At 39.9% G+C, this 18,615-nt stretch overlaps 1 protein-coding gene and 1 long non-coding RNA gene across 8 annotated transcripts in view; one reads left to right on the plus strand and one right to left on the minus strand.

Annotated features, from left to right (window-relative positions):
• The window catches only part of ptprua (protein tyrosine phosphatase receptor type Ua), a 245,729-nt gene that overhangs the window by 98,904 nt on the left and 128,210 nt on the right, over nt 1–18,615 (plus strand). The window lies entirely within an intron of this gene.
• Nucleotides 2,922–17,122, minus strand: LOC120726354. Its single transcript, XR_005694310.1, has 3 exons — nt 17,008–17,122; nt 9,853–9,854; nt 2,922–2,949 (listed from the first exon to the last, which is right to left on the minus strand). It is a non-coding gene; the product is annotated as an uncharacterized LOC120726354 (long non-coding RNA).

Raw genomic sequence — 18,615 nt, forward strand, 5'->3', positions numbered from 1 at the left:
TATTTTTTTTATTGGAGATTTAAATGTTTAGTGTAATGTTTAGGTAAAATATATGACTTTATTTTAACTAATTTTTGATGCAGATTGAGAAAACTGTCTCCATTTTTCACATTTACCTATACCTACCAAGCTATATTTTCTAACCGTTCTAAAATATATGTATATAAAAGTAAATTAAAAAAAAGACAAATTGAAACTCAAGCTAGCCTCTAAAACACAAAGAGTATAGTTAAATCAGGGGGAACCTAACAGACAAAGGTTAGAAGAAGAGAAAAGGAGAAAAGGGGGGACAAAGCAAGATGAGATCATGCGACAGTTTATTATGCAGATGAGGAAAGCCAGTGACTCCTAAACTGTCTGAGCGTTTCCTAATTCATCACTGTCACTTTTAGGGGTTTTGTGTGTGTGTGTGTGTGTGTGTGTGTGTGTGTGTGTGTTAGTTACAGTGTAACAGAGCATCTGTGTGGCGACCACTAGCTCTGATTGATCACCCTTCTGCAGACATTCCTGGTGCCTTCTGCTGCACCCGTAGATGCCTCAGAGTTTTGATTAAGGCAGACGACACCAGAAATGAGTGTCACTAGAGGCTGCACCCTCTCAAAAATTGTTCTCTCTCTTTCATTGTCTCACTCCACATGTCCTTCTGCTCCTTAGATTAATCTATTCGCCCTCTCGTTCACCCATTTGGTTTCTTTCTTTTCCACTCCCCACCTCTCAAGCAAGCCATATTGGCATATCATCTTATTCACCTTTCTGTCTTTTAGTCACCTCCTGCTTTCTTCATTTTGTCAGGCTTTAATGTACTTATTTTTTATTTTGTCCTGTTTATTCTTTCACTTTGTTCATGTATGTTTAGAAAGTTAATACCTTCAAAATTTTTATAGATTTTTGCCAAACTCATTCTTGAGTTTGCTGCAAATGTTGTCTATGTTATACAGCCGAGGAAAGTCAAACATATTCCAGAGGCCAGAGCAGGTGACACCGAGGCAAATTTAAATCTGCATGCTAAGGATACACATAGATTCTGCAAGATTGATTTGGTAACATTGTAACCCACATTGACAGTAATGACACTCAGTTGCTTCGGTGGTCACTTTTCTTCGCCGGTCTGAGTAGTGATGACATGCATGACCACATATTGTCCTTAAACCGCTGACGGTGTAGGTCGTGTCTAGAAGATGATGTCAGCTTTATAGCAAATTGGGAACTTTCTGGGGAAAACCTGGTCTTGTCAAGACTGACGGCATCCGTCTCAGTTTAGCTAGTGTAGCTCTCATTTCTAGAACTCAGAGCTTCTAGAAATTTTGCTGAATTTATTAAAACCCCAAAACACAACTACACAGAGTTGAGACTAGGAAGCAGCATTACAGTCTTACACACCTCTTTGCAACTTCCCTTACACTGTCATTCCCCCAAGACCTCACCCTCATAGACACGTCTGCTCCCAGACAACCAAAAGACAAAAACATCTTGAAGTGTAAGAATTGACAAAGAAAGCACAATATATTACCTTCAATGGTACCAAAGAGTAAATCAATTAGATGTGGACTATTAAACATGATGTCTGTTCCTCTTAGTAAATGTTTTAATAATTAATCAGCAGATTGGTTTATTCTGCCTCAGAGAAATATTATTATAGGGGGATAAATCTTAGCTTAAAGGAATCAACACCCATGAATAATACGAACTGTCAAAATCCTGGGAGCACAGGATGAGGAAGAGGAATTGCAGCCATCTTTCATTCGTTCTTATCAGTCAGCCAAAAACCTAGACAGAGTTTTAATTAATTTAAAAGACTTACCCTTGGCAACATTTTTTTTCGAGTCAATTGGCTTCTCTTAAAATGTACGTGGTCTTCATTTTAATCACACTCTCAATATTGTCTTGACATATGGCATACAAACCGAACTGAACAGTATCTCCTTAAAACCCTGTTTTGTCTTACCATCATTTGATAATATTCAGTTTTACAATAATGGACTACATAGCCCTACAAAAAATGTCATTACAGTAGATGTCTTTCTGAAAGTGCTGTAACTAAGTTTAAAGAAGTGATTCTTCCGGTGTTATCTTATTCAATACCATGTGCCAATACGATGCAGAGCGGCTATCTAAACTGTATTCTCACAGAGGTTGCTGGATATTCTGGCTCTACTGAAAAAGGAAGCAACAAACCTAATGTGCTTGACTGCATGGTATTATTCACAAATGCATGGATTAAAGCAGACAATTTATAAGTCATCTAAGGAGCTTGGAAAGAAAAGCGTCTGGACTTCTTTAAGTTTCCTTGAAGACGTTTCACCTCTCATCCGAGAAGCTTCTTCAGTTCTAACATGAATTGGTGGAGAGTCCCAGATTTTAAGCCCTATTAGAGTGTTCTCAAGAGGGTCATGGGCCCCCTATGGATCCTCTGCCTAATCACATGAGTCAAGGTGTGAAAACGGGTGTGGGTCACAATCAGCCAAGGTTTCGGGTGAACCCACTGTGAAACCTAGCCCCACCCTGTCATGAGATTTACTGAGGTCAAATGGAAGAGTCTGAGAAGAACTGAAGAAACTTCTTGGATGAGAGGTGAAACGTCTTCAAGAAGACTTAAAGAAGTTCAGACGCTTTTCTTTTCAAGCTCATTTATAAGTCATGTTTCATTAATTTAGAAGACTTTTGTCTGGTCTGGAAAAATAGTTTTTTGTTCCACAAAAAAGCTCTCATCACTGATAGATGAAAACAGCAACAAGCCCAGGTTTCTTTTCTGCACTGAGCATTTGATCTCAGCATTTTCACTCATTCCATATTTATACACCACTACAGCATTTAATAATTAGTGATTATGAAATTCTGGCACTCTCTCCCATTGTTTGGTCCTCGGGGTGAGAGAGAAGAGAGCATAGAGAAACGGGAGAGAAGGCAAAGGGTTATGGCGAATGGCTGCCCTTACCTGAGCCTGGTTCTCTCAGAGGTTTCATCCTGGTAAAAGGTAGCTTTTTCCCTTCCCACTGTTGCCACTCATGGGGGAGTCTGATTATTGGGGTTCCTTTCTAATATTGTAGGGTCTTTACCCTTCAATATAACGCACTGTAAGGTGCCTGTTTTTGTGAATTGGTGATATATAAATAAAATTAATTGAACCAAATTGAATGGAATTATTCCATTATGGAAAAGAAGGTATATGATATGATATAACACAATTTGCAATTCTCAAACAACTATGATCATTTATATATACATACCATCTAGTGCCATTAGTAAAAGCTTCAAATGACATTTAAAAGCTTTATAAGGCAACTCATTGCACAACCAATCCATCTTTACCAACAAGGGTAAGGTAAAAATGTAAAAGCTACTGAATTAGGACAAAGGATAAGTCATTCAGTATGCTCTATGCTTCTCTGAGCACAGATTGCTGGTAAATAGATTGAAGGAACTATTTATCTTTCTTTAAAATAACCTTCATGGTGGTCTGAACAAGAGGGGCAAGCCCAGATTTTGGCCATAGAGGTTACCATATTATCCCTGATATAAATAGGGTCTCCAGCAATGTGATAGAACAGACAGTGGTGCTTTCTGGTCAGTAACATACAGTCTTAGAGCATCTGGTGACAAATATCACAAGCCACCATTTGTGCACCTCTTGATTTTTGTAACCTGCAATGTTGTGCAACTTTTATTGCTATTTTTCTATCAGCACAGATGCTTAGATATTCACAGACTATACAGAATAAGATGTTGCAACAGTTATACAGGATAACAGGATAACTTCAGCAAACCAGTGTAGACATAACATTTAAACATGCAGTAGATAATAGTGATACTCATTTGTATCTCACTCGATTGGAAAAACAATTTAGAGCTCACAGAAAATTTAGGGTGCACCTCCACAGAGAGGGTGTGGGGTCAAACAGGATATGTTAGGTAAACACTGAACAATAGTTATAAAACAGCATATCAAGTTTGTTGATTGGTAACCTGACCAAGGTCTTTAAACTTATTACGGTTTGTCTACTTTTTAGCATTACCTACTGATAATGATATTGCTCCTCATGGTTTAGTTTAGGTTGTCATTTATGTCATACGTAACAAAGTATTTGAGTGTTGTTGAGTGACACAAGACTCCAAGATGATTGAGTGATAGACTGACTGTCACCGGGGAGTGGCGGGGACACGTTTCTTTGTGACAGCTGACAAAATAATCCCAGTGAACGGGTCACCAGCATCATCGTGTTTCTGGTCATAGGCTTTAAGGTTAAATCTATACTGAATCCCAAAAAGCTACACATTTCATTTTACATGGGGAGCTGGGCTGACTAGAAACAGCATAATTTCCAGCACTCAGTGTAGATCTACTCTTTCAATGCTAAACTATCTGCTAAATGTTGATGTGTGCCTTTCGATCTCTTTCTTCTTCTTCCTTTTTCCTTTTCTGTTCTCCTTCATTTTTGTCTCTGTGGGCTACTGACTCTGGAAGCAGCAGCTGACGGGTGTGAATTTGTCTTCCATTAGAATGCAACATTCCCCAGGAGTGCCACTGGCTTGAATCATACAGCTGCTATTACATTCCACAGACATTACATTATTTATCTTCCCAGCTGACACCTATCACCCATAGTGACTGCTCCGCAGTCCTGCTGACATCCCTGCTGTCACCCAACTGCTGCAACCCATTCGTCCCACATTAACATGTCTAGATCCCCCTGGGGACCCAAACATGCACTTTCCCCTAACGGTTTCACCCAGTGTGAACAGCCTCAAAAGTTCCGCAGCCATGGCCTCCCAATGCTTTGGGGGTGGGATTTGTGTAAAGCTTTGGAAGGATTAGAAAAGACCGTTAGAGAATGTGGCTGTGGTAGGAGAAATAATGATCTCTGCAACTCAGTCAATCAGCTAAACAAAACACTGAAAGTCAGAGCTGCTTTTTTATGAACAGTTTGGGGTAGAATGGAAAATAGCAACAGTTCTAGTACATTATCTCCAGTTCTGCTGTAGCCCTTCAGTTCTACATAACACAGTCTGTCTTTGATCAAACACACACACACACACACACACACACACACACACACACACACACACACACACACACACACACACACACACACACACACACACACAGGTCAAGGGGCAGTGGTGTATTGTTTCCTATCTCTTGTGGCTTTCCTCCACCATCTATCTGGGTATCTTTCAAACCATCTCTCCTGTCATGGATTAATTGGATTTTTGACCCAGTTCCAGTTTGCTCTCCTCGTTCTCGTCGTGCTCCACTTGGGAACTGTCATGAGATTGTGTATAATAGTGTGTGTGTGTGTGTGTGTGTGTGTGTGTGTGTGTGTGTGCAAGGGAGAGAGAGAGACAGTGTCATCAAATGTGTGTAGAGGATTTAATGTGTCAGTAGCTACCTCATTTCGTATCTGTTAGGAACCTTTGTCTCCTTGCCCCCCCCCCCTCGTCACTCTTCCCATAGGAGGGCAAGAGCCGGCAAACAAAGCCGGAGTCCCTGCTGAACTCTGATACACACATGCACACACACGGACACACACAATGCAGTCGCCACCACAGCTATTGTTCTGTGGCATTTTGGGACCACACTGGAGGGCTGTTGGTGTTAAGTTCATCTGTAGTGCGCAACAGATGAAGAGACAAGGAATTACCCAGACTGTAAGGCTGAAAACACATCTCCCCTCTGTCACCAAAGTCTGGTTCGCTGTAATAAAAGTGATAAGAGAGCCGTCTTGGGTTGTCTCCAATGCTTTTTGTATAGTGATCATGCTAAAATATTCTCTGTGTTTGGAGCCCATGGACTTGCACCCAACACACTGTGATCTCAGGGCAAAATAATGAATTTAAAGGTATTAAAAGGTGTTTATATGTCAATAGATTGCACATTGCAGTCAACTGAATTCTGTTTTTCTAGAGTGCATTCCGGAATAAGTCAGAATTTCTGGCTGATGAGGCTTTACCCAACATGCTGTAGTGATGTTGTTGGGAACAGAAAATAGAATAAATATTGTGCTAGTGATGCATTAAGGACTCTACTTTCATAGAGTCAGCTGGTGATAGGTGAACCTTTCTTTGAAGAGTTCCCAACATTGTTGAAGATTTAATGAATTAACTACCATTTGATGTGAAAATGTAATCAAACTATTTATCAAAGTGTTGTGTCGCACATCTAATATGCTGACAGTAAGTAAGTGTGACAATATCGGGACGAATAGGGATGTTTGGGCACTTCTTCATGTTTTAGAGCCCTGACTTCAGGTCAGGAGATGGGGGTTAAGGAAGAAACGGATGGGGATGAAATGAGGGATGAGAAAGCAGCAGTGAAGGAGACATATTAAGAGGAGAAAGAGACAGACATAATGAGAAACAGATGATGAAAATATACACGTACAAATGTTAAAGAGCTACTTGTGAACTTTGAATTAAAACCAAATTATCAGACGTACTATAATTGTGTCCAGTCACTAGACACGGTTAGGTGGAATGCCGATGTCCATCTTGGCCACTGTCTTTATTGTGGTGAAATGGTGGTTTCCATAAACCAGCACTCCCTCCTATGTATTTTTAATGGATTAATTACGTTTATGGGCTTGTTGGGAGAAGTAAAAACACACTAATCAATGTATATTTATGAGTGCCATATTTTTTTTCTGTTAAATAACCCCCCAAAATTACTTGCGGGACTTTTAATGTAACTTTGTGTGGATATTTTCATCGTGTGAACTTTCATCAGAGGATTTCATTTCTGTGTTTGCTTCTAATTACAGACCTGAGGCTACTGCTGATGCAGGGTCAGGTTTTGCTTCCCCTTTTATGGACGTCAATGGCTACGATTTGTAGTCTGTTGGACGGCTCTGCTCCGACAGTTAGTGGATTTGAGGATTAAGACTTCCCCTCATAAATGTCAAATGATAAATTTAAGAACAGTATGTGTTTTCCCTCCAACTTCAGCTGAGGTGCTTATTATGCTGATTTATTACTATTGATTTAAATTTCCATCCCCGTATTTGCTGGAAACTGTACCATTAAAACTGCAGCTTCGCAGGATATGAATTAAGATCCTGGGGATTACAAATGCCTTTCAATTGTGTCTGGCAGAGCAATGACCTTTGAATGAACAACAGTGAGTGGTGTGCTCATCTGTGAGAACAAATGAACTGAAAGTGCTGGCTGCTTTTTGTTTGGCTCATTTGAATCCTGCAGCGGGTCTATTGGCTGGTTTTGTGTCTTCTTGCAGCCAACTGGGTTGAAGTGTGGGAGATTTTGAATAACTCACAGGCACACCATTGTGTGGGGTATGCTAAGCCGTTAGTCCGTTGCTTCAGTCCCAAAAGGGATTTGAAAGGGTTCCTGACAGTTAACGGTCTGCCTTTCACTGACACATTTAAAATTTAAAACACCCCGCTTTTTGTTTTTTTTCCCAAGTCAACAGGCTTCCATGTCTTTTGGCTCGAGATTAGTGACACATGCACTCATTGTTGTTTTTAGAGCCTCAAGTGAATGTTGGATGCCAGCATTAGTGTGCCCCCTACTGCCAGAGTGTCATTTTTTCTTTTAATGCAGTAAATGGCGGGTTATTGAATTTTTGCGTATGTTCAATGTGAATAGTGGTTTAATAGTAACTACAGTGCTGTATATTGCACAGCCTTTAAATAGCACTCACTGTACACACCATGCATCTAATGTTAGCTCTTCAAGATCTAGAATAAAATAATGATAATAAGAATAAAAATCACTACAAACTTCTTATCTCATAAGTGTAGACTATTTTGGATACTCTTAGATATTTCCTCGATTCTGTGTTAAAATAATGTCGTTATTATTATTTGGTTATAAATTATAGTCTGTCATTCATGTAACATTTCATTTCCTACAGCTTTTTATTTCATTCTTTGGTTCTGTGTATCAATGAATGAAGAAAATTCTTGTTGAAATATTTCATTTGGGATTTTTGTGAAGTCAAAGAGTTTTTGTGTGTGACACACACTCACAGCTGTCAGCAGTTTCAGTCAAAAAACATTTGTATCTGTGCTTGACTTCAAAACCTTGTATTGTGCAAAACTGCTTCTTTCAATTTCCTTGGCTTTGCTGCCGCTGTCCCACATTCAGTATTTCAGCACTTTCCTGCCCACGCTAACCCTGGCTGACAGTATGTTGCTGGGGTCAGGGCTTTGTGGCTGGGCTATGGAAGGGGACAGGTGCAGAGAAAGACGTGATTGGTCCTTGCAGCTTGAAGGTGATTTGGACCAGATGGTAGCCTCTCTCCTCCAGATGCACTTTACCTTGCCATATCTACTGCTGGCACACTGTAGGACTGTAACCGATAGGGTCTTATCACAGCAGCTCTGAGTGTGGAGGTGGGTAGCAGAGGTAGGTGGGCAGTGGGACTTGCAGTGGGCTTTGATCCAACCTGGCAGATAACCCCTCCATCTCCTCCTCTACACAGATGCTGCAGCTCTGCAGTGCACCAACTGATGAAAATCAGATTTCAGGCTTAAAGTTCCCTCCCACTTCTCACCGTCCCTATCAGTGAAGGGCAAATACAGCCAAGGAAATGGTTTATCTTGAGAGGATAGGTTCAGGGAACAGAAAGCCTTGTTTGTCTTTGCCAAGCATCAAGAAATGCTGAGAACTTCAGACAGATCCGGCACAGAACCCAGTTTTATCGATTGGCTTCTTCCTTCCCTTTACCTCAGGTTACTCTACCTGAGAACTCACTCTCACGTTGCATTGTGTAATGTACCTTGCACTTAGGGGATGTTGTAAGTCTCCTCTTTCCTTCTTTGATGTTTGAGAGATTTCAGCTTCTAGTCTAAAATGAAGCCTCTCATATCGTAGCCTCCTAGACCTGTGTCTATTTTCTGCACCTCTACAAACCCTATTAAACTCATCAAGAAAGTGATAATATTGCTGACTGAAGCATATGCTTTCTTTCTAAAGGATAGGCTTTTCTCACCTTTCTCACCTTAGTTGTATCCATTAGATTTATAAAGAAAGTAATTATGTGGCATGCCAAGGCATATAAAAGAAATGCATAGGCTCAGACAGTGTGTTTTCCCCATTTTCCCCTTTAAGCCTTTTCTCTTATTTATTTTCATTTTCATTGGCAGAGAGTTAGTGTTTTAACTACGACGTTAAAATGTGTCTATCAAGGTTGGTGAATTAGGTTAAACACAATCCATATATCACATGGTTCATAAAAAGTCGTGTTAACTCATTTCAGGAAGTTGTGTCTAATGATATAACATAACAGATGGCTATCACGTGTTAGGATTTCACAAAATTGACGTTTAATAAATGTTTCATAGCTTGAATACAACATACTGACATTTCTTTGACATCCAAAAGGATGAATGGACATCCAACATCCGGTGTAAAAATCAAAACAGAATCAAATACGAGCATCTGTCTGCATTTTATATATAAAGACTAGTAAAGTACAAACAACAACATTTATAATATATTATTATTATTACACATGTATCATTGGATGCCTAGCACCCACATTAATTTTTGATATTGTTAATGTTTGAATAACAGTTTCTTTTTTTACAACTCAGTAAGGGAGCAGCTAGGCTTCATATACTTGTTATTTCCTTTAAATCCAAAAGTGGTGAGTACATTTTTTAATACAAAAATAACAATTATACACTTGTTGTACATTTGATAATACCTTCAATATGTGTCATATTGAGGATCAAACGCAGACATGAGAAAGTCAAGGAGGATTTCAAAGTGAGCTTTTATTTGCTGATACAAAAAATGCTCCAAAGGCAAAGAAAACTGAAATTTAAAATCCCAAAATCCAAAAGGAAAGGATTGGACACACACGTACAGAGATATCATGACAAAGGACAAGAAAACGACTGTAAATGCACTGAGACCTGAATAGGAAGGCCAAACAGGTGAGAAATGAAAGATAGGTGAAAGTAATCAGGAAACCAGGAAAGGACAGACAGTAAGCAAAGCTAACACAAGACACAGGAAATAACCAATAGAGACTAACACAACATGAATACTAACACTTAACAAGAAGCACCAGACAAGGAAACATAAAATAACCAAGGCACAAAGGTGTAAAGACAAGATATCCTTTCTAGTGAATAGTTCAGTTTTGTGATGAGTAAAAACAGCATATATTAACATAAATTCTAAGTTCCAACAACTACACATCCAGACTGATTAAAAACAGGAGGATTTTTCCACATGAAATTGTACCCATATTGCTCCCAGTGTAAAGCAATATTGTCACCGTGTATCACATAACTTCAACAGTTTAGCTATTTAGGAGGTATTTTTTTAAAGTTTAAAGCTAGAAAGGACGTCTCTTTGCACAGAAAACACCACATATTGCATAGACCGTAACATGATTGAGTGAAGCCTTGCTTTGCAAGATGTGCACTGATGTGTCTGTGCCTATTTTTAGGTAAGTATACAGAAAACAGCTCCCCTGTGTCGAAGTGGGTATACATCGTATATCTATGTATACGCACCACTACACTGCTGCTCTCGAGTATTTCACAGGAAAAAAGGAGAAAGAAAAGGGGAACATTTTGTATTAGAATCATTGTAATCTCTTATAATCCCCCAAATAAATGTATATATGTTGTATGTTGATTGAAACCACAGTTCTTTTAGTCTCGCCATAAGATTTGTCCTATGTCACCTTTGCCTTTTGTGCTATCAAATGTATCTTCGATAGAGGTGGGGGGATTTCGATGACTGTGAGAGAAAAGACATGATTCCACATATTACATTAGCTGCAGCCTTGTCAAACTCCATGTATGGTGATGAATGTTCTCAGCGAGTATACATCATTCTTCGCCCCATGGGAGAGCTCCCTGCTGCTGAATCTGTTAGTCCACCATTTCCCTGCTCTGAGCCCTGATCCTGTAGCACAAGTGAGAGACTGAGCCTGGGAAATGACACGCTCTGCTTAGTAAATGGCCAGAGAAACCTAGAAGAAATAGGGCAGAGAGAGTGAGGAATACTGGCATGGAGAGCAGAGCAGAACAGCAGCAGCTCCCCCAAAGGCCTTCAGTATGCCGAGATGAAACAAACAGTAGATCACAGGAGTTAGATGAAGACGCTGAGGGCGGGTGGGATATATCAAGATGCAGCAGAGGGGTGGAGAGCTGGTAGTTGTATATGAGAAAGGATAGTCAGCCCACACGTTGTTGCTGGGCGGCTGCTAATGCACTATTGATTTCTGCCACTGAGAAGATTCCCCTGCATCGCAAGTCCACTTCCATTAACTCATGTCATTGTCAGATGTCCTGAACTCTGGCTGACTTAGGACCAATGTTTAGGGTTGAGTTTAGGATCAGGATTTATTCTTGGCGGAAACAATAAATCCACGCTCCCAATGACTGCAAGAAGTCCATCTCTTATAACTAAGCACCTCTTCTAGGGAGAGTACATGTGGGTGGCCCATGAGCTTTTATGTTTGAGAATTTGGAACCAGCTTGAATTTTTTTTGAGTGGTCATTGGCGTCAGGCTTCCTTGATCTGCTGCTGAAACAATGCTGCTATTATGTTTTCTGAATAGTAGTTGAGCCATGCAAGGATGAAATAAACAAAATCTTGATTGCAGCTTTTCATATTTAAATTTTGAAAACACGTTTTCTTTTGAGGCTGCAGATATAATTGCCTCAAAAACAGTGCCTGCAAAATGATGAATGCTTTGCTCTTTCTTTACTTGATGCCACTGCTGAATTCCATGCTAAATTTCCTCCAACAGAGGTTATTCAGTGTCATTTTTTAAATTCCATATCACTACCCTCATCCCACGCTGTTGGAACATCTTTATAAGCTATTCTACACTCATACTTTGTATTGGCATTAATAAGGGCTGCTCATATAGTACTGGAGCCATATGTCATGCATGTATTGAAAAGAACTGTGTACTAGAACAGCAGAATTCCTACATTTAATGAATTACATGTTGCATCGGCCACTGAACGAAATACATTGGTGTTGGATACTCAGAAAACCTTCAGAAGACCTTGTTTGCTGATAGAAGTATCCTCCTAAGAAATACTCTGGGATGAAAATGGTTCTTGAGCTGCTGTGGAGCTTTAATTGTAGCAAAAGCTGAGTGGCGTCACCGTATCAATCATCCATAATATACTGGTTTTATTAAGGCTGTTTGCACAAAGAAAATGTCAGGGGAATCCTGCAGATGCATTCTCACTACTATCCAAAACTCTGCCTTGTTTAGGCAAATTCAGCTCACTAAGTTTGGTGGGGTGTTTACAACTTGGCTGTGCATTTCTCAAATGCCTCATTGGACTTATTGTTGAGTGTGATGTTGACTTTGAGCTGGGTATAAAATCATGACAAGTATACCAAGAATGTCAGAAAACTTTACATCAACAGTGTTTTCTTTTTTATTCAAATCCTAGTTTGGACAGCTTGGGTAAATCTTATTTACCCTTCTATTGTTACAGTGCACCCTTAATACAGACACTTGATAAATACATTGCGTTACTTACATTTTATGCATTCAACTTTTCCCAGGTTATGCTTTCCTTTCACAAATGGCTTTGTAAAAAGTGCTGGTGACAACAAAAACATTACAATCCAGAAACACTGTTCGTAGCAGTTCCTATGTTGGAATAAAAGTCATCACGTTGTTAGTGTGAACTATCGCATAAACTACCTGCAAAAATTGGAAGTGATGTCATTTTTCGTGGGAAAAGTAGTTTTATTTTCCCTACAGGGTCTTTCAAAGATTTACTGGCGTTTTTGAAAGTCATGTTTGACTTTATGTTTGTATAGTTTCTGGGATGCTTAGAGCTTAAATTGCACTGTTGGAAATAGTTTATTTTGATGCACATGTTGTTTTGTTGCAAATGGTGCACAACAATATTTTTTTTCATTTTTCCTGCAGTTTATAAAAATCTAAAAAATCTCAAAACGTAAGACACTCAAAATAAATTTCCTGTGTTTAGAAACTATTTTGTGCAACTTTTTTGCATTTACAGTTTTGAGGAAAAACTAGAAATATGTGTAAAAAAAAAACCCCAAAACAAAACATGATTTTTTTTTTGTAGTTTATTGCATTTTTTTCAATTTGTGGAGTTACTATGTACTTAATGAATACATATTATTAAAACTTGGGATATAGCAGTTGTATTGATGTATAGCAACTTGAAATGCTCCAAAAGATGTAAAAATGTAAACTATAAGGTCTGGCAGACTTGGTGGTCTTAAGTGTGCACCCCTGGCTCAATTTCATGAAAAGTGTTTTTCCTAAATCTCTACCACAAAGGTCCTAAATAGTACATCGATACATGTTTTAATAACAAAATGACACTAGTATGAAATAGGTGTCTCATAGTGGAGCACCTATAGAGACTATCAGAGGATCTGTAGCTTTCCTAAGCATTACGGGGCTTTGTGGGTGTTTTTTTTTTGTTTATTTGTTTGTCTGCTTAGCTTTCTGACTCCCAATTTCACTGTTCTGCTTCACTCTTTCCACTCATAGCGCCATTTTCTGCCACAGCAGGCATCTGTTTTCTAACAAAAAAATCTCTCATATCCCTCTACGCACTACCTGCTGAGCAGCAAAATGGTAGATAGACACACTTAGCGATTAGTCAGTTTTAGCAGCTGAAAAGGCCAGATATTATTTTAGAGGCACTAAAAAAAGTAAAATTAGCTGACTTAATTATTTATTAATCAACTGCATTGGAGAAGCAACCGAACACTAATGAATTTGACTTGTGCATCTTTTTAATCTGCTAGTAGATCAGGTGATGCAGCTACATGTGATGCGATGCAGCATTTGCATAGTCTAATGAAAGCACGCATTGTTGGCACATTTCACTCAGTATGTGGTGCTAATCAGCGCATCTTGGAAGTGTCAGCGTAGAAACACAGTAATGACTCTGTTGTTGTCAGCGGTCTCCAGGTTGTCTGCCTGGCTCTCGACTCTCACCTGTAGAATTCATTAGCTGGAGCCGTCAGCTGCACTCAGAGTTGTATTGTTTGCAGGGCGTTTAGGCTCTGCCAGTGTCGCATTCATGACCAGCTGCTGTTGGTTTGCAGATTTCCCATTTGTACGCAGCAAGCACTGTGTGACTTTGTAAGTGGTAAAATCTGCATTGTCTTTTGGCTCCAGTAAACAAGCCCCAGCTCCTCTGTCCCCGCCAGCCGAGCAGTTCACACACCACCTCCAGAGATACAAAGAGCAGCAAACAGCGAGACCAATCTGCGCCCTCCTAATCATCTACACTGGCCGCACTTCACTCATCTTGGGTGTGCAATATCATCTGTGGTCAGAGTAGCTCCAAGTTGCAATATCAGAAAAAAAAGAATAAAAGGCAGAAAGCAAATGGAGATCTGAAAGACCAAATTCAGAGTCCAAATTGAAAATCTTGAATGACCTTCTGCAGGTGTCCTGGAGGAGGGAGGGTTAATGAAGATCCTCCTCGGGCTTGCTCTCATCAATCACACAGTCAAAATGACGAGAAAGCAGGCTATAAACCGGCATTCACAGCGAGTCTACGTGGAGGCACAAGGAGGCAGAAAATGTTAGATAACAATTTGATTAAAATGCATCAGGTTTTGCTTGGCCTTTTTCAAGAAATGATGGTGTTGTCATTGTGTGGAATAGGCCTGCCTGAGTTGTACAAAGAGTTATTGATGGCAGCAGAGGGATGCTAACCAAAAATGACAGAGACAAACATAAAGATAAAAGCACCCCGCTATCGCTCCTTCTTTTCTTGCCGTACTCTCTCGCTCGTCCCTTCCACTTTCAGCTCCTCTCGTGTTTTTCTTGGTGTAAGTGTGATAAAAGCGGCCAGACCTATGACTCAGGTTTCCACCCCACATTCTGATATGAATTCAGGGAACCGAGGCCGTCCCCTAATCTCTTAATGCATGTTCCCTTGCCCTTGGCAGGGTCAGGAGAGAAATAGATGGAGCCTTATCAGCTTCTATGGATTTATGGAGAATTTCTCTGCATTGGGTGTTTTTTTTTTGTTGTTTTTTTTTTTACAGAAGCTTGTCTGTGCTTATACACTGTGTCTCTATTGATGTCTGTGTCCTCAAGGATGTTGAGTAAGGTTATCTGAGATTTTAATATCTTCATGAGTTTTATCAAATTTCTAATTACTGCATCAATCATGCTGACCTACTCCATCAACCTAAATTGAAAAGAGGTGCGATGAATGCTTTTGAGAAATTTGTGCTAGTGTACTAACCTTCAGGAGCTTGCTTCCTTTACTGCTGATATTTTATTAGGTCTTTAAATACGTTACTTATTAGATTGCTATTTATAAATTGAAGCTGCACTGTGGTACTAAAGTTAACCTTTGACCTTCTGGACAGTGAACTGTGCTTGTCCTGCTGGACTGCAGTGCAGCGTTTAATGCTATTTTATTACACTGATTAGAGCTTGCTGTAGATGTTAAAGGTACTGCGCTGCAGTGGTTTGAATCACATATCTAAAAGACTCCAATTTGGTCATGTAAATGTAGAGTCCTCCACACACTAATGTTAATTATGGACTTCCACAGGGTTACATGCTAGGACCACTTCTGTTTACAATATACATGCTTTCCTTAGGCCAGGGGTCGGCAACCTGCGGCTCTTTAGTCCTTATAGTGCGGCTCCGTGTGGTTTGAGAAAATATTTAGTATTTAGCTGAAGAGTATTTTATTTATGTTAGTTCTTTTTTAACTTGTAGTTCTAAATTGGAAGATTATTGTGATATTGAAATATAAAAATAAAATTATATTTTATTATTTTTTCATCGCTCAAAATAAGCGTCACACTCGCGGAAGCCGGTGTACCCGCCGAAACGCCGTGCATTTATCGAGACTTTCAACCCCAGGTAGGCCAATTATGGATCTTTGGACCCACATTATGTCAGCAGCTGTTCTCCACCGTGAACTATGTTAAAAACAAACGTCCTGTGTAAAGTTGAAAGTGACTTCGTACAGCCCCGATTTTCAGATGCTGTGCGCAGAGGTTCAGGAGCAGGAGTCCCATTGTAAACATATCACGGCAGACCCGACGATGTTTGCATCTTTTTTCAGCATCTCTTTATTGACCACTTTTCACACACGGTTGCTGTACGCATACAGCCGGCTGTAGCTTTTCAGCTCACAGCCCGACACACAAACAAACAAACACAACAGCATAGATGGCACAGACGTTAAGGCGGTGAGGCGTGATTGCGGGTGCCGCTCAGGTGCGTCCGCCTCCCCTGCAGCGGCGCTGCAGACCACGCCCCGCCACACACATTAACCAGGTAAAATACATATTTAAGCACAATTTTGCAAATATCTATTCTTAATTTTTTAGCAGCATAGAGCTTTTTTGCAATTATTTTTTAAAAGTCAGGTCAAGGCTCCAAAAGCCCAAAGGCGATATAAGGGTGGCGGCTCACAACAGTTGTTGTTTGCTACATGGATCATTTTAGTTCAGCTGGGTGTCTTTCCTTTTGTTATATTTCTTTAAGAGTTCAAAATGTGTTAATTACATAAATAAAACGTGATTTTCTCTGTAGCACTTCATGGATTTCATAAGAAACACACCTTAGTTGTTCACACAAAGCATAAAGTTAAAAAAAAACAATACATACAGTGTTATCTTCATTTTAGATATCAAAAAGTATTTGCGGCTCCCAGTGTTTTCTTTTGCGGGGAAACCGGGTCCAGGTGGCTCTTTGGGTCTTAGAGGTTGCAGACCCCTGCCTTAGGCAGTATCATAAGAAGGCAGAGCATAGATTTGAACTACTATGCAAATGACAAATGCAAATGACTTCTATTCAAGAAGACATATAACAACTTACAGACCTGGATGGCCTCAAATTTTCTGCTTCTAAATTCAGATTTATGCTGAGTGTTTCTTCTTCAGTCACCTTTTTTCCCCCTCACTATGTGTTTATACACCATTCTGCTTTTGATTATTATTTACTATTACTCTCTGGCTGTCTTCCACGGCATGTTTTTGTCCTGTTTTCCTCCACTCACTCCAACCGGTCGTGGGCGATGAGTCTGGTTCTACTGGAGGTTTCTTCCTCTTAAAAGGGAGTTTTTTCTTCGCACTGTCACCAAAGCGCTTGCTAACGGGTGGTCATATGATTTTTGGGGATTTTCTCTGTTTTCTTTATATTATTGTAGGGTCTTTACCTTACACTAAAAGTGCCTTGAGGCCACTTAGGTTTTGATTTTATTGCTATATAAATAAAGTGAATTGAACTGAACTGAATTTAAAATCTCTTTGGAACTCATATTGAGAGCACACTGAACAGCTATGAAATGCAAATTCAGTGCTTGACATAAACAGCAGATACACTATATTACCAAAAGTAATTGTTTGTCTGCTTTCAGACACCTATGAACTTGAGTGACATCAGGTTCTAAAGTGTTTAATAATTTTAATATATGTGAGTTCAGTCTTTGCAGCTACAACAGCTTACACTTCTCTGGGAAGGCTCACGACTGGACTTGTTGCACTGGTAGCATCCTGTCACAGTATCACGATGGAATTCACCAGCTCCTGGGTGACTTTTTCTTTCACAAATGTTTGTAGAAGTAGTCTGCATGCCTAGGCTTAAACCTGTGTCCATGGAGGTGATTGAAACACCTGAATTTAACCATTTAGATGGGTGAGTGAATACCTTTTGCAATATAGTGTATTTTATCTGCTTAATTTGTCATGAAATAACAAGGCAACCGGTTTTACTGAACCGTGAAACTATTTCTCAGATAACTGTCCAAATATAGTCTCTGAAAGTGTTGGAATGTGTATAGATTTGGTCATAATTCTCTAACAATGAATGCAATGCCTTTGTTAACCCACTCAAATTAAAGTCTTCACTTAAATCATACCTTTATTGTTTGATTTAAAATGCACTGTGGTGGAGCACAAAGGCAAAATTTTAAAATATATATATTTCTTTGTCCAAAAACTAAGACCTAACCTAGTTTGTTCAGGTTGAAGGACTTATTGTGTCCTTCACTCTTTTAACCACCAGATGGCTTCAGTACAATCAAATGGAGGCTGGAGCTTCAGTAACAAAGGAGACAAGTTGCTTAAAGACATTTCCGTAAAATGAGAGACAGAGCGTTACTTGTAGCTGCTTCCTATGTAATTTCCGAGCGCCCACACTTCCCAGTGCAATCCCGTCATAAGGACAGTTGGAGACTTGCCCTCCAACAATGACAGGCTCCAGCTCTCATAGCTGAAGAAAAAGCAATTTAGCCAAAGAGCCCCGCCTGGAGAACTCGCACATCAAAGCAGCAGCAGCGGCGGGGGCTTAGCCAGAGCCTGCCCGGCCTTCGCCTGCAAGCAGGTGAAGCAGAGAAAAATTTCAGTGTCGTCCAAGAATACCATGAGTTCTCAAAGGAGAGCAGCTGCTTGTTATCACAGGATATTTCTGGCAGTTTGACGTCTTATCCGTGCTCTGGGGGCAGAGAAGAGGAGCCTAGGGAGGGAATGTACATTGGTCGACAATGCTTTGTGACATGCATGTTAAATCTCAAAGATATCCAGGTTGTCCGTGCATCTGTCTCACCCTTTGACCTGTTTCATTTTTATATTTCTCAAAAGAAAGCAGCTGATAAATGGAATTAAAAGCCCCTGACTGAGCAGGCTGAGCACACTCAAGGC

This window comes from Simochromis diagramma, unplaced genomic scaffold (genome assembly GCF_900408965.1).
Source record: "Simochromis diagramma unplaced genomic scaffold, fSimDia1.1 OVJJ01000753.1, whole genome shotgun sequence".
In the NCBI taxonomy this organism is placed as follows: Eukaryota; Metazoa; Chordata; class Actinopteri; order Cichliformes; family Cichlidae; genus Simochromis; species Simochromis diagramma.